Source organism: Grammomys surdaster, unplaced genomic scaffold, assembly GCF_004785775.1.
Source record: "Grammomys surdaster isolate TR1022 unplaced genomic scaffold, NIH_TR_1.0 125562, whole genome shotgun sequence".
NCBI lineage: Eukaryota > Metazoa > Chordata > Mammalia > Rodentia > Muridae > Grammomys > Grammomys surdaster.
In genome coordinates this window covers 84,058-99,321 of record NW_021620409.1, presented here as the reverse complement: position 1 = coordinate 99,321, position 15,264 = coordinate 84,058, and the positions used below count along the sequence as shown (strand labels likewise).

General features: G+C 43.3%; 1 long non-coding RNA gene, 1 other non-coding gene and 1 pseudogene across 3 annotated transcripts in view; 2 read left to right on the top strand and 1 right to left on the bottom strand.

Annotated features, from left to right (window-relative positions):
• The window catches only part of LOC114638256, a 29,390-nt gene that overhangs the window by 13,006 nt on the left and 1,120 nt on the right, over positions 1 to 15,264 (bottom strand). The window contains exon 2 of one of the 2 annotated variants that reach the window (XR_003713855.1): positions 12,505 to 12,593. The exons of the other annotated variant lie outside the window; for it this stretch is intronic. This is a non-coding gene — a long non-coding RNA (uncharacterized LOC114638256). The remainder of the gene's footprint in view (positions 1 to 12,504; positions 12,594 to 15,264) is intronic. 2 annotated transcript variants of the gene reach the window in all.
• Positions 166 to 297, top strand: LOC114638301. The gene has a single exon (XR_003713859.1). It is a non-coding gene; the product is annotated as a small nucleolar RNA SNORA70 (small nucleolar RNA).
• Positions 4,170 to 4,525, top strand: LOC114638255 (annotated as a pseudogene).

The following is a 15,264-nucleotide window of genomic DNA, read 5'->3' as shown; positions in this document are numbered from 1 at the left end:
GAGAGAGAGAGAGAGAGAGAGAGAGAGAGAGAGAGAGAGAGAGAGAGGGAGAGGGAGGGAGGAGAGAGGCGAGAGAGAAACAAAGTTATTTTATTAATAATTTGAAACAATATTTCAAAATTATGTTTAAAATTGAAACATGACAGGTAAAACTAAAAGTTCCTTCTGCAGCCAAGTAAGCTGACTAGCTTCCTTTTTCATCGGAGCCTGGTATGCAAAAGCCACAAACGACAGCTTCTCCTTGGATGTATACAACCAGTTGCATGGATGGGTTACCATAAGACACTTGGACCAGTTTTCTGATGGCTTTTCATGATCTCAATGATGCCCCAAGCTTAGACAGGTGTTGCAGGATGCCTTTGGGAAGCCCCAGAGCTCACCATAGCTATCTCATCATGTCCAAGTGGCTCAAGTTGCAGAATAAGGGTGTGGTTGAAGCCATGTCTAGAACCAAGTCACTAGAAGAGCCACATCTCAGAGAAGGAGGTTTAACCAAATTTAATGCAGATGAATTAGAAGACATGTGTGATTTGAATAGGAATGCCCACCCCTATAGGCTCATATATCTGAATGCTAGTCCCCAGGGAGTGACACTATTTGAAAGGATTAGAAAGATTAGGAGGTATGGCCTAGTTGGAGGAAGTGTGTCACTGGGGTGGCCTTAGAGGTTTCAAAAGTCCTTGCCAAGCCCAGAGTCTCTTTCTGTGCTGACAGATCAGGATGTATATTCACAGCTACGGCTCCAGGTGTCTGTCTGCATGGCACCATGTGTCCTGCCTTGATGATAATGGACTAAAACTCTGAAACTGTAAGCAAGCCCTCAATTGTAATGATTTCTATTACAAGAGTTGCTATAGCTATGGTATCTCTTCACAGCAGCAGAACAATGCCTAAGACAATAAGGTAGGTGAGAAGCAGCTCATTGGAAGGTTGTTGGGTGGAGGAGGGGGGATGTCAAACACATTCTCAACTGTGCTGTCCTGGGTAAATGGTGGATTCTGTGATCCTGAGTCCCTCATCCTGACACTATGTCAAATGATACATCTCACACCCAGTTAGGGAAAACCAAGTTACGCCCCTGTCTTTCTTTTTTCTTTTTCTTTTTTTTTTTCTAGTTTTTCGAGACAGGGTTTCTCTGTGTAGTCCTGGCTGTCCTGGAACTCACTCTGTAGACCAGGCTGGCCTCGAACTCAGAAATCCACCTGCCTCTGCCTCCCAAGTGCTGGGACTAAAGGTGTGTGCTACCACTGCCGGAAAACCAAGTTAAATTAATGTTTCTTTTTTACAATTACCCTTGCTTTTGTCTTGCATACTCTTTTGTATATGGATGGATAATACATTGTTCTAAATGTCTGGCCCCAAGTGCCCTGTGCTTGTTTACTTTGAGTTCTGCCCCCCTGCCCCTCATGTATAACTTCTGATAATGTGAAATTATTTTCAGAAAGCTTAATAAAAAGTTTCAGGGTTGGGGAGGTGGTTCAATGGATCTCTGGCCACACAAGCTTGAGAACAAGCGTTCAATCCCTGGAAATCATGCAACAGGCCTGATGGGGCAGCTTGTAACCTCAGGACACTCCTGGGGAGGATGGGGAGTAGTCAGGAGATTCACCTGGAATGGTGCCAGCAAGTACACAGTACAGAAGTAGAAACAACAAGGTTGACCTGCTTCAGCAAGGATTCTCAAAAGTGGTCCTCTGACCTCTCTGCACACACCTGGGCATGTATACCCTTCGTGCACACACACACAAATTTAACAATTAATAATTTCATGTTTATATATACCTTCCCAAAGGAAAAAAAAAAGCATATACGCTTAAAGTTTTACCCTCCATTCTGGGAAAGGTCACAGAGACTAAAGAGAACCTTCTTCTCCTTGAGCGAGCTTTGTTTGCGGCTGACAAAAATCCAGCTCAAAGTGGTTTAGGCAAAGAGGATTTGTTCAGATAAGTAGATTCAAGGTATGGGATAGGCAGGACAGAGCAGGTACATATGTCACAGAACACACGTGTAGGTCAGCAGTCAGTGTCATCGACCTAGAGTCACAAAGTAAACAACACAGGCCTAAGCTATTTTGCAATCTCATGGAAAGAAGCGGAGACTCATGCTTGTCAAGAGTACTCACAGCACCCGGTGTCATTGAATTGCCTATTACACCATTTTGAGATAGCAATTCAAACGTTCCTTCCCTCCTCATTCCAGTGGAGCCAGGAAAGAGAACCCAGAGAACCCAGGGGGAGACTGGAGACAGAGGTTCAACATCTCAGTGTACAACTTTACTTTCAAAGACAAAGAACATTTAAAGAAGAAAATGTCCAAAGTGATGGAGGATGTTAGGACAGTGTCCCCTTTTCCTGTATCTCTGCTCATTCTGTGTCAATATCATTCTTGATTTAGCCCCTGTCAGGTTGGCCAGTAGTGAGACCCCAGACATCCTGGCTCAATGCCCAGACTTGACTCCTATTGGTCTCATTTGGCTACCATCCAAGCCTGAACCAATCATGGGTATGGTGGGACAGACATTAATACCTATTTTCTCTTGTTTTTCTGCAATGAAAAGACTTCTTTGTATTGAACGTATCGAGCTTCGGGTAAAGAAATAGATTTCCATTCACTCTTCATCCAAGTACAGCCTTTGCCCAAGCTCTGTTAAATTGCCCGCTAACAAAATGAGCTACAGTTTTTAACCCACAGCCCTGAAAGGAAGGAACACACATTCCCTTGTGGTCAGAGACACGGTGATGAACAATTCAGTCCAAGAGACTTAGGACAACCATTTGAGGGGCTGGGGCCCTGACAGCTCCCATTCGGAATGGCTTTGTCAAGCTGCAGCTATAGCAGGTTCCCAGACCTCAGTAGGCTGTCAAACCTTAGCCCAACAGACACCATGGAGGTGTCATTCAGACCTTGGAACCTAGCATGTAGTTTGTACACAGCAACACTTGACAAAACAAAGACCTGATTTGCCAAAGTCCGTGTTTCTAGCAAAGTCCCTAACTGTGCTAACCTTCCTTTTTAGCTCCAGTAGTTCCTCTCCTGGCTAACCGTTCTTGCTGACTGAGGTGTGTCAACCCAGGATGCAGGGTGGGCTCTTAAAGGCTCACCCTGAGAAATGTACAGGACTGCACTCAGGTCCCAACTACCCAGTGTAGTCATCAGCTGGCTAATAAAGACTTCCTATTGGTTTGTTCCTGTGTCTGATGGTCTCCTCTGGGGGATATCTCACAACATTGTCAGAGAGTGGAATTATGGTTGTAATTAAAACGCACACATGTACAGAAAAATGTCTGTTTTATAATCCAGTCTCTTCTCTACACAACTTCCAAGAGTTATAGCAGATATTTGACCCTATGTATCCGTTAGCTCATTATATTTATTGGTGTGAAAAAAATCGAACCACTTCCTCTTGAATATTTGGAATTTTATAATATTAAGAGGTGTGGGCTGGGGCTGGAGAGATGGCTCAGCGGTTAACAGCACTGACTGCTCTTCCAGAGGTCCTGAGTTCAAATCCCAGCAACCACATGGTGGCTCACAACCATCCGTAATGAGATCGGATGCCCTCTTCTGGTGTGTCTGAAGACAGCTACAGTGTACTCATCAATAAAATAAATAAATAAATATTTAAAAAAAAAAAGAAGTGTGGGTTCCAAGTCTTACTAAAATTTTTTTATTTTAATTTCTGAAGTAGCCAGCTATTTTTTTTTTCTGTCTTGAAGGCAAGGACTCCTTGTGTAGCCCAGGCTGGTCCAGATATCACAGTCCCAATTCCACCTCCTGAGTGCTAGGCTTACAGCCTGTGTCACCATTTGCTAGTTCTTCATGTTTCTTTTGTCTCCTTTTATTTTTCAGTGAGGTTGGAGATTAAGCTCAGAGCTACATTCACGCTGAACAAATGCTTTACCAGGGTCACATCGCCAACCCATTTATTTTTTGTTGTTGTTTTGTCTTTTTACTTTTTTTTTTTTTTTTAAAAAAAAGATTTATTTCACGCCCCCACAAAACCCACCCTTTAAGGTATGCAATTCGTGGTTTCAGCAAATCTGAAAGGGCATGCAACTGTCATCACTGTCTACACTACCTGGCTCCAGAACACTCTATCTGCTCTTAAAGGGTTGCTGTAGCTGTGGGGTCTTTGGACTGTCCCCCACAGAGCCAAGAGTCTCATTAACATGCCTCAGCAAATCCAGGTGGTGAAAAATGTTTTGAAACAGAGTCTCACTACATAACCCTGATTGCTATGAAGCTCTCTATGTAGACCAGGCTAGCCTCAAACTCATGACTGCCTCTGCCTCACGGTGTTAGGATTAAAAGTATATGCTACGCAGCCAGGCTTAAAGAAGGACTTTCTGCTTACAGCCAGGCAAAAGGAATGCCAAATCTTTCAGGATCTAGAATAAGGACAATGAGAAGTTCAAGGTTCAAGGCAGCAGGTTCTCTTACACCCTGGTCACCTCAGATGAGGAGAAGGCCGAGAAGCTGAAGCAATCCCTTCCCCCCTGGTTTGGCAATGAAGGAGCTAAAATGAACCAGACATCCTCCTCTGGACTGGACTGTATTAATATCCTGAAAAGCTGCTGAAGAGATGGCTCAATGGTTAAGAGCACCAATGCTCTTCCAGAGGTCCTGAGTTCAATTTCCAGCAACCACATGGTGGCTCATGACCATCTGTAATGGGATCCGATGCCCTCTTCTGTGCATGTGAAGACAGCTGTAGTATACTCATAGATAAAATAAATAAAACCCTGAAAAGCAAAACTAACATAAAGGACTGTGTACCCATCAATAGCCATTCCTGTCAGCTCCAGGCAACAACGAATCGAGTGTCCAGCTTCTGTGACTGTGTTGCCAAGGTATGTGTATCTCATAGAATTGGAATCATAAACAGGTAGCTGGAATTCTTTGCTCTGTCTGGACAGAAACTCTGGAATGGCAAGGAGCAAGTACTCCTAGAGCTGATAGCCCCTGAGTTATAGACACACACAAAGTGGGTTTCCAAAAAACCACTTTCCAGAACTAGAGGGCTATGCCTCAAGCTTTCAAAGCCTCTGAAGGCAGGAATTTATTGCTCTCAGTTTTTAGCTGACAGTGTCATGTGGCTGGAGTCTTCAGAATTATTTATTTTATGTATATGAATACACTGTAGCTGTCTTCAGACACACCAGAAGAGGGCACCGGATCCCATTACAGATGGTGTGAGCCACCATGTGGTTGCTGGGAACTGAACTCAGGACCTCTGGAAGAGCAGTCAGTGATCTCAACTACTGAGCCATCTCTCCAGCCCTGCTATTCCCCTTCTTAATATTCATTCACTCTTCGTATTTTTTATCTTCTTTTAGTGTTTTTGTTTTGTTTTGAAGACCATGTCTATGGTTTAGCTATGGCTGTCTTGGGACTCAATGTGTAGACAAGGCTAGCCTCAGACTCACAGAGATCCTCCTGTCAAGTGCTGGGATTATAGGAGTTGGCTATCAAGGTTGGTTCCTTGTAGTGTCTATTCTTGGTTATCTCTGGAGTTCTTTGGTGGCAATTTAGAGTTGCAGATATTTTGGAGGAATGGGGCAGAATCTCTTATAACTGGCCTGAACTGGCTATATAGCCAAAGATGCCCTGCCTGCCCCAGTCTCCTGACATGTCTGTCTCATCTTTCAAATGCTTGGTGGGCTGGCTGGTGTTGGAGTTCTGAGACTTCAGTGGAGAGACCCTAGGCTCCTCTGTAACTCAGCTATGTCTCAGTGTCAACATTGCTATCTCCATCAGAACTGAAAGCCAGATTCCTGTCTGTTTTGTGTAACCGAAACACTTATGGAGGTGGTAAATAGGCCTCCCAGACCCATCCGGAAATTGTATCAAAGAGCCTATGAGAAGCACACAGCATATAGCCATGGGAGGGACGTGGGAGCCTCCTGTGTGGATTCTTACCCCACCAACAGAGGCCCTGGCCGTGCACAGCTGTCTTCCACCGGTTACAGGCTTTGTGTATGTACTAGTTTCAGGTCAAGTTTACCAGTGGATCCTAAACCTGGTACAGTGCCAATCACAGGTTTTTTTGCTGACTCACAGGGGAAGTGCACCACCTTCTGTCATGATTGAGAATAGCCACAGAGGTACAGGATCATATTGGGAGTCCTCCAAGCCAATGCAAATTGCCTGGAGTGATCAGCTGGAAATACACTTGCCTCAGGCCTTCTGAAGGAGCTATAAGCACAGAACAGCTGGTCTCTAAGAGGGTCTGCTAGGTTCTAATAGCTGTGGACCCAGCGAGCTTAGCTCACTCACAGAACAGTAAACATTAAAGGGTGCTTACAAGAAAGACAATAATGTTAACTTTCCCCCTTTTCTCTTTCTCTTTTCTTTTTCTCTTTCTCTTTTCTTTTTCTCTTTCTTTCTTTCTTTCTTTCTTTCTTTCTTTCTTTCTTTCTTTCTTTCTTCCTTTCTTTCTTTTTCTCTCCTTCCTTCCTTCCTTCCTTCCTTCCTTCCTTCCTTTCTTTCTTTCTTTCTTTCTTTCTTTCTTTCTTTCTTTCTTTCTTTCTTTCTTTCTTTCTTTCGAGACAGGGTCTTACTGTGCAACCCTGGCTGTCCTGGAACTCACAACTCACTCTGTAGACCAGGCTGGCCTCAAACTTATAGACACCTGCCTGCCTTCGCTTCCCAAGTGCTGGATTAAAGGCAAGCACCACCACCCAGTCCTCTACTCATCTTCATGGCTGTGTTACACACTGTGTAAACACACCACATTTTGCTTCCCCACTTGTTAGTTGACAGACGTTTTGAATGTCTAGCTGCCAACAGTTGTATACATGTTTATGAGTCTAAGTTTACCCTTTTAGGAAATCATCATAGGTTTTCTTTTCTTTTTAAAATTTATTTATTTTTTTGTGAGTACACTGTCACTGCCTTTAGATACACCAGAAAAGGGCATATCAGATCCCAATACAGCCACCATGTGGTTGCTGGAAATTGAACTCAGGTCCTCTGGAAGAGCAGTCAGTGCTCTTAATCTCTGAGCCATCTCTCCAGCCCATCATCAGTAGGTTTTCTAAAGCACCTATACCATGGAGCTTGACTGTATGTCATATTTGGGCCAAATTTCACGTGTTTGTGGTACCCGATTTTCTCGAAAGTTGTTTTGTTTTGGATTTCAATCCCTGACTAGATAGTTAAGATACTATTTTAACATTTCCCAGCCAGGTATGATGATGGCATACACCACAATCACAGTGCTAAAGAAGTGGAGACAGGAGGATCATAAAGTCAAGGTCACCCTCAGCTATATAGTAAATTGGAGGCTAGCCTGAACTACATAAGAATGTGTCTCAAAACAACAACAACGACAACAACAACATCATCAACAATAACCAAAACACCACCTACAAAGTCTGGGTAGAGCTGTTAGTAGACACTTGCTTCCTTTTTTTTTAAGACTATATTTTATATTTACACATGAATACACTGTAGCTGTCATCAGACACACCAGAAGAGGGCATTGGATACCATTACAGATGGTTGTGAGCCACCATGTGGTTGCTGGGATTTGAACTCAGGACCTCTGGAAGAACAGTCAGTGCTCTTAACCTCTGAGCCATCTCTCCAGCCCCCTAGGTTTGATCCTAATCAGTCCAGACAACTGGGCATGGTGGTTTGTGCCTGTAATCCCAGCACTGGGGGACTGGAGGCAGGAGGATTAGAAGTTCAAAGTCATCCTTGGTTATGTAGTAAATTTGGAGCCAGTCTGGGATACAAGAGACCTTTCTCAAAAACAGCAAAACAAAACAATACTCTTAAGTTTTTTGTGGTTGGGCACTTTCTTTGTTTGGTCTTTTCACTTTGAGACAAGAGACAAGAAAGTCCCCGCATTTAATCTTCCAGTACATCTTGATATCTCCATATATCATTGGCCTAAGGCTTATTCATATGTTGAAAAGAGCTGGATTTTCTTTATCTGATTTGTCAGTCATTTATTATAATGCACACTGTATGAACCTAAGGTTAAAAAGCCTTATAGTGTATAATAGACTCTTCATTACAGGTCTGTGTACATGAAAAAGTTCTGGGCAAGTTTCTAACTACAGTTCTAGGGGTGTGAGGGGCAAACAGAAGAGTCTCTGGAGATTGCTGCGTAACCAGCCTACCAACCAGTGAGCTGCAGACTTGGTGACAGCTCCTGCCTCAAAAAGTAACACAGAAAGTGATGTAGGGACACTGGACCCCAGCTGGCATCTGTATCCTCCACGTACATGCTCTCACACAAGCAAGCACTTGTGTACGTGCAAGCTTGTCCATAACACACACTCACATTTACACATGCAAGTATGTCCATAACACCCACATGCATACACATATACGCTCATGCACACACACATGCACATACATACACACACAGATGCACACGTACATGCACACACACTCATACATTCATGAACACATACACACACATACACATGCCTCCACACACATGTACACATACACTCACACACATTCATATGGAAGCATGTTCATTACACACACATACACATATGCTCACGCATGCATTCACACATATGCGCACACATGCACATGTGAACATTCATGCTCACAACACTCACACACATTCACATGAAAGCATGTTCATAACACACAAACACACACTCACATGCACCCACACACATTCTGTTTAACTAGTACCAGTTTTTTTCCTTCCTTCCTTCCTTCCTTCCTTCCTTCCTTCCTCCCTCCCTCCCTCCCTCCCTCCCTCCCTCCCTCCCTCCCTTCCTTCCTTCCTTCTTTCCTTCCTTCCTTTCCTCCTTCCCTCCTTCCTTTTCTTTTTCTTGTTTTTCAAAATAGGGTTTCTCTGTGTAGCCCTGGCTGTCCTGGAACTTGTTCTGTAGATCAGGTTGGCCTTGAACTCAGAGATCTATCAGCCTTTGCCTCCCAGAGTGCTGGGAGCAAAGGTGTATGGCAACACCACCTGGCAAGCACCCGTAATCTGTAATTGTACCATATCTTTGCTGATCCTGTCTTTTTCTGCTTTATTTTTTTTGTCCTGATCTAGTCTGGTTTTCTTCTTAGTTTTAGACTGAAATTTGATACTACGATAATACTTGATTTTATTAACTATAATACAAATATGATCTTATGTCTCCTTTTTAAATTTATTCTTTTAGTTTTTCTCGTTTTCTTCATTTTTGTTTTATTGTATTTTTTTCTTTGAGACAGGGTCCTACCATGTATCCTCCTGGCCTTGAATTTGTAACTTTTTTCACTTTACATTTTATTTGTGTGTGTGTGTGTGTGTGTACGTGTGTGCTTGCTCCTATTGTAGAGTGCAAGTAGATGTCAGAGGACAATTTGCAGAGTCAGTTCTCCCCTTCCACTTTATGGGTTCCTGGAGAGCAAACTCTGGCCATCAGACTTGGTAGTTAATACCCTTAACCTCAAAGGATGAGTAATTTTCTTTTGGTTTAGTTTCACCTTGTTTCTCAGTGGTACTGAGAATTGATCTTAGGCCTTGCACAGTAGACAATTGTTCTACCTCTCAGCTGTAACTCTAGCCTGAACTTGTGATTCTCAACCTGAGTCCTGGCATAACAGGTATGTGCCACCTCACCTGGCTTAAGTTTGTCTTTCGCAGACAGAAAATTACAGGAGCTACTCAAAATATTACTGGAAATACTTCTTTCAATAGAAAAGGTGACCATTCACATTAAGTGTTCTTGTTGAGAAACATTTTTACTACCTACATTTTTACCATACTTTGCTCTCCCTGTTAAATTATGTAATTTCTATTCGCCAACTTTTTTTTTTTACTTAACACAATTATAAAATAGCCTCATCTAACTTATATATATTTTTCATATATTTCCATTATCTTAAAAATAAACATTATTGCTGGGCCATACCCATGTCAGAGCCCTTGTCAAGCATATGTAGTTCAGTCTCTAGCACAGGAAAAATATGTATATGATGTGCACATGAGTGCATGTGTGTATGTGCTTATATGTGTGTATGTGTGTATGCATGTATATTTAGTGTGTTCATGTGTGTGCACATGTGTGTATGTACGTATATGCAGTATGCTATGTGTGCATACATGCGTGCATGCATGTGTGTGTATGTGTGTGTGGTAATATATAGTGTGTTTGTGTGTGTATGTACGTATATGTGTCTGTGTGTATACACATATCTATGAGTGCTGTCATGAAACTAATTCTAGTACTTGGGGAGCAGACAGTTTGAGATTCATAGCAAGACTCTGTGTGTGTGTGTGGGGGGGTGCGGGGGGAAGAGCAAGCAAACAGAACAATTTGGCTGAGGAGATGACTCTCTCAGAGGACCAGAACTCAGTTCCCAAGCCCATGCCAGGCAGCTCACAACCACCTGTAGCTACAGTTGTAAAGAGACCTGATGCCCTCATCCTCCTAGGTTACCTACACTCACATGAGCATACCTCCACACGTCACACACATGTATGTCACATGCATGCATATCACACACATGTATGCAATCAAGGAATAAAAGAAAAAAATTGATCGTTTATTGCTAGCAGGTGATTGGAGAATTGAAAAGACAAGAAAACAGCCCTGGACTTTGGTGGAGGTAGAAGCTGCAAGAAGCAACTCCAGCTGAGGTTATTTGAATAACCTCCAAGGCGTACACACCGCTCCCACCAAAAAATGCTCAGACTGCCTAGGACAAGACACTGGCTGGCTGGAACTCTTGGAGGTGACAGCTGGCTAGGGAGGCTTCCCAGTGGAGAGAGAATGACAACCCATAGCCAGGTCTGTTACTGGAGCCAAATGTTGATACCAGAGTGAAAGGATTTGCTCTCGTAGCACTGGTAGGAGCAAATTGCAAAAAGCTGTGAGGAAACTCTACCCTCTGCCTATTGGAGGGTCCTACCAGGGGGACCTCGAAAGGATGAGTGAGCTGTGCACAGTGGCAGGGAGCAGAGAAAAGATGGCATTTGCAGGCCAGAGAAAATGGCTTCATAACCAACCCCATCCATTTCTTAACCCTGACCCTGTTCCTAACTCTAACTCTAACCCTGACCCTGACCCTTACCCTGACCCTGACCCTGATCCCGACCCTGACCCTGACCCTGGCTACACTGCCTCCAGCCAATTCTTCTGTTGAGCATCTAGACCAGAGCAAAGTGACCCTACCTCTGGGACAAGCACAGATTTCCTCTATATAAACAAAACCACTCTCATTCCTTTCTCATAATGAGAAGTGTTTATTAGTAGTGACAGTCACAGTCTCGCTCTCTCTCTCTCTCTCTCTGGAAAAGAGTTGTATCATTGATAAAACAAACAAACAAACAAGCACGTCTCCAGGTCTCAGTGTACGGGGATCCGACTTATTATGTTCCAAAGGCAGATAGCACTCCACTAGCTTCAATGGTGACTCACGTGATGCTGCTAGGTTTCCTACATCTCTGCTTACTCAGGCTAGAGAGCAGGTCAGTGTATCTGAAATCTGGCCCTCCTCCACAGGCATCGACTGACCTCACTGACCTCACAGAACTCTTTGAAATCTGTCCCAGGTATTTAGGGACTGCAGGAAACCAACCCTTCGGGTATTTTGTTCTGTACCAGTCTGTCCAACTCTTCCTGACATCGGATGACACACTCCATCCTATGGCCTCAAGCTCCACCCGTCCCTGCTAAGCCTTGATAGTTTGCTGGTCTGTACCCTAGTGTCACGTCTCAGATCTAACGATTGGCTCTCACGCATGTTTTACTATTCCTCTTCAAGCAAATGGTTTTCTGTTTATATGATCTCAGCTGGGTTAGCCCAGGACTAGGGCAGCTGATCCTGCTGGCACTATTCCTCCACAGTCACACAATGGCAACCCTGCCCACGTGCTTTCCCCGCTCCCAGTTTTCATATTTTATGCATTATGTATTGTGTATTATATATTACACATTATATCATATATCATGTTACATATCATATGTCATATGCCCTATATCATATATCATACAACTAGACATAACAAGTAGATGATCACAGATGTACATTTTTGGGTGGGGGTCACTGAGTCAGAGTTACAAAAGGCTAGAGGCTACCAAGATGGCTGCCTAGTATAAAATGGAATTTTTTTAGGCTTCATAAACAATGCTTTAATCTTAGTCAAATATCCTTAGGGAGAGTTAAGCTCTCTTAGCTACTGAAAATAATATTTGGCCTTTGTGTTTAGCTCTTTAAGATCCATCTGTGTGGTAGCGTGACTATTACTTTCTCACTGTTCATGCAGTGCCTGAAAAGACCAGAAGAGGGCATCAGAGCCCCTGGAATTGGAGCTGTAGACAATCCTTTTTTTTTTTTTTTTTTTTTTTTTTTTTTTTTTTTTTTTTTTTTTCCTGCTATGTGGCTTCTGGGAACTGAACCCAGGTCCTCTGCAAGAGCATCGAAGGCTCCTAACTGCGGAGCCATCTCCAGCCCTTACCCTTTAACTTTTTGAGGTCAAAGTGTTAGTAAAGGCAAGGAATTAGACTGCTCTAATTTCTGTTAATGTCACGTGTTTACCCGGCTTTGATTTCCTCCTGGTCTTGGAGCTTATCCTAGGATGCAATCATTTCTTTTCTGATTTGGTTCCCAGCATGATAGTCTCTGTCCTAGAAGAGCAATAAACAAAGGCAGGAAGGCCAAGCTAAGTGACAGGGACACCCGAAACTAAGCAAATAAAAACAGCTGTCAATTCCAGGGAAAACGAACCGCGAGCAGCTTGGAAATGATGGCGTAAGCGTTATGTTGTAACACTTCATATCTCTGTTTAATTTTTAATTTTATCCTACTTTGGAAGGGGAGGAGTGGATTGATGAAACTGATGAAGTCTCATAGTCCACAGGAAGAATCAATAGACAGTGAGACCCACATCAAAAAAAAAAAAAAAAAGCCACACAAATTTGTTGCTTGGAAATGTGGCAGTAAATAAAAATAGTGAGTTGGAAGACTCCGTGTGGAGTGGGAAGGAAGCCAGTCTTGCTTGGGGCTGCCTCAATGTCTTGGGACAGACACATACCACTTGATTATGGAGACACATTCAGAGAAACGTGTCAGTGGTTGTCATCCTTGTACTAAAATCGTGGAGTTTGCATTATACAAACGTAGATGGCCGTGACGTCATGAGGCGACGTCATCTTACGGAACACAGCCCTCTTTGCGGTCGGTCATTGATTGACTGCCGCACGCAGCAGTGTTCGGCTGTTTGTGTGGCCCCGTGGTGTCTGTAAAAACCACACTTTCAAACAGAATGAGAGAGAAGGGTCTCATTGTTTCCTGGGAGCAGTCTTGTGCTGCAGCCCTTGAAATCATGGTTTGGGGAAAATGCCAGAAGTCTAAAGCAGAAAAGAACAGCTAGTACCTCGCTCCCTAAAGATAATTGCTCTTAAGACTGAAGCTCAGAATGTTTCCTCCCAGTCCCGTACTTAACCGAGCTCATTTCTTTTACAGCTCAAGATTCAGTTGAATTCAATCAGTCCACGCTGGGCATTAAGCCCAACTGCAGCGTTAGGTGCTAAGAACGAGGCTCGGCCTTGACCATTCACTGTTACAGGTTACACTTACCACAGAGAAGCAATAGCAACATTTGTTGATTGCCTTGAGACATCTTTGCGTTAAGCTTTAAAAAATACATTCGCTTATTTATTTGGGAGAACAGGGTTACCATGGTGTGCGTGTAGAGGCCAGAGGATGCCTTGTGGAAGTCAGATCTCTCCTTCCACCCTGTGGGTTCAGGTAATTGAATCAGGTTGACCAGCAAGCCTCTTCACACAAAGAACCATTTCTCTAGGCCGCTTTCAATTCTTATTAACGAGCCAATATTGTATCCGTTAAGAAGCAGTGGGAAACTCTGCCAAGGCCAAAAGAAATAGACACAGCCTAATTGGTAATCTATTAAGTTTAATTCTTGGTATATATATTTGTCCCAAGAGATTACAGGCCTTGACTTTGCTTGAGTTACCCTAATCAGGGTTTCAGAGTAAAGGTAGAGGGCGGTAAAGTTGCTGGGTGACTACCAGATGACTGACTTCTTGCAATTTTATAATCCTAATAATAAAAGTTAAGTTATAGGCAGAGCATGGTGGTATCTGCCTGAGTTTCCATCGCTTGGAAAACTGATGCAGGAAGCTTGTAGGTTTGAAGTCAGACAGTGCTAAACAGAGAAGATCTTGTCTCTGAAGAACCGAAATGAGGAATATTAAATTTATGTACGGGCTGGAGAGATGGCTCAGTGGTTAAGAGCACTGACTGCACTTCCAGAGGTCCTGAGTTCAAATCCCAGCAACCACATGGTGGCTCACAACCATCTGTAATGAGATTTGATGCCCTCTTCTGGTGTGTCTGAAGACAGCTACAGTGTATTCATATATAATAAATAAATAAAAAAAAATTTATGTACATTTTAGAGCTAATTGTTGTCTCTACAGGTAAACTCTCTGCTACTTCTCCAGCACTGTGCCTGCCTGCCACCATGCTCCCTTCCGTGATGGCCATGAACTCAACTCTCTGAAACCATAAGCAAACTCCGATAAACTCTTTCTTCTATAAGTTACCTTGGTTAAGGTGCCTCTTCACAGTAAAAATAATATAACTAAGACAACTGGTAGGCAAACCGGCTTTAGTTGAGTTAGATCCCAGCTCTCTTGGCTTTTAAAAACAGTTTCAATGTGTAGCCCAGGCTGGCCCTGCAACTCACTGTATAGCCTAGGATAACCTCAAACTTGTGATCCTTCTGCCTCTCCCTTTAAAGTGCTGAAATTATTATTTTATTTCACATATAAATGCTTTTCTTTAATTTCTCTCATCTTCGTGAACAAAAGGGGGACCCCGAACCTGGTATCAATGGTGTGTTGGTTAGTTTTTTTTTTTTCTCAGCTTGACACAAGTTAGAGTCAGTTGAGAAGAGGGAACCTCACTTGAGACTTAGCCTGTAGGCAAGTCTGTGTGTTGGAGGGTATTCTCTTGATTGATGACTGACCTGAGAGAGCTGAGCTCACTGTGGGTGACCTCCCCCCCAACCCCTGGCAGGGGGTCCTCCTGGGCTATCTAGTAAAGCATGCTGAGCAAGCAAACATGAGCAGCAAGCCAATAAAGTGTGCTTCTCCATGGCCTCTTGCTTTAGGTTTCCGCCTTGAGTTCTGGTCCTGACTTCCCTTCATGACCTACTGTAAGGAACAAGATGGAAATAAACCCTCTCCTCTCCAGGCATTCCCCCCCCCCCCCAGCAATAGAAAGCCAACTAGGACAAATAACCAGAAATAAGGAATGTTTTAAAAAATTTGG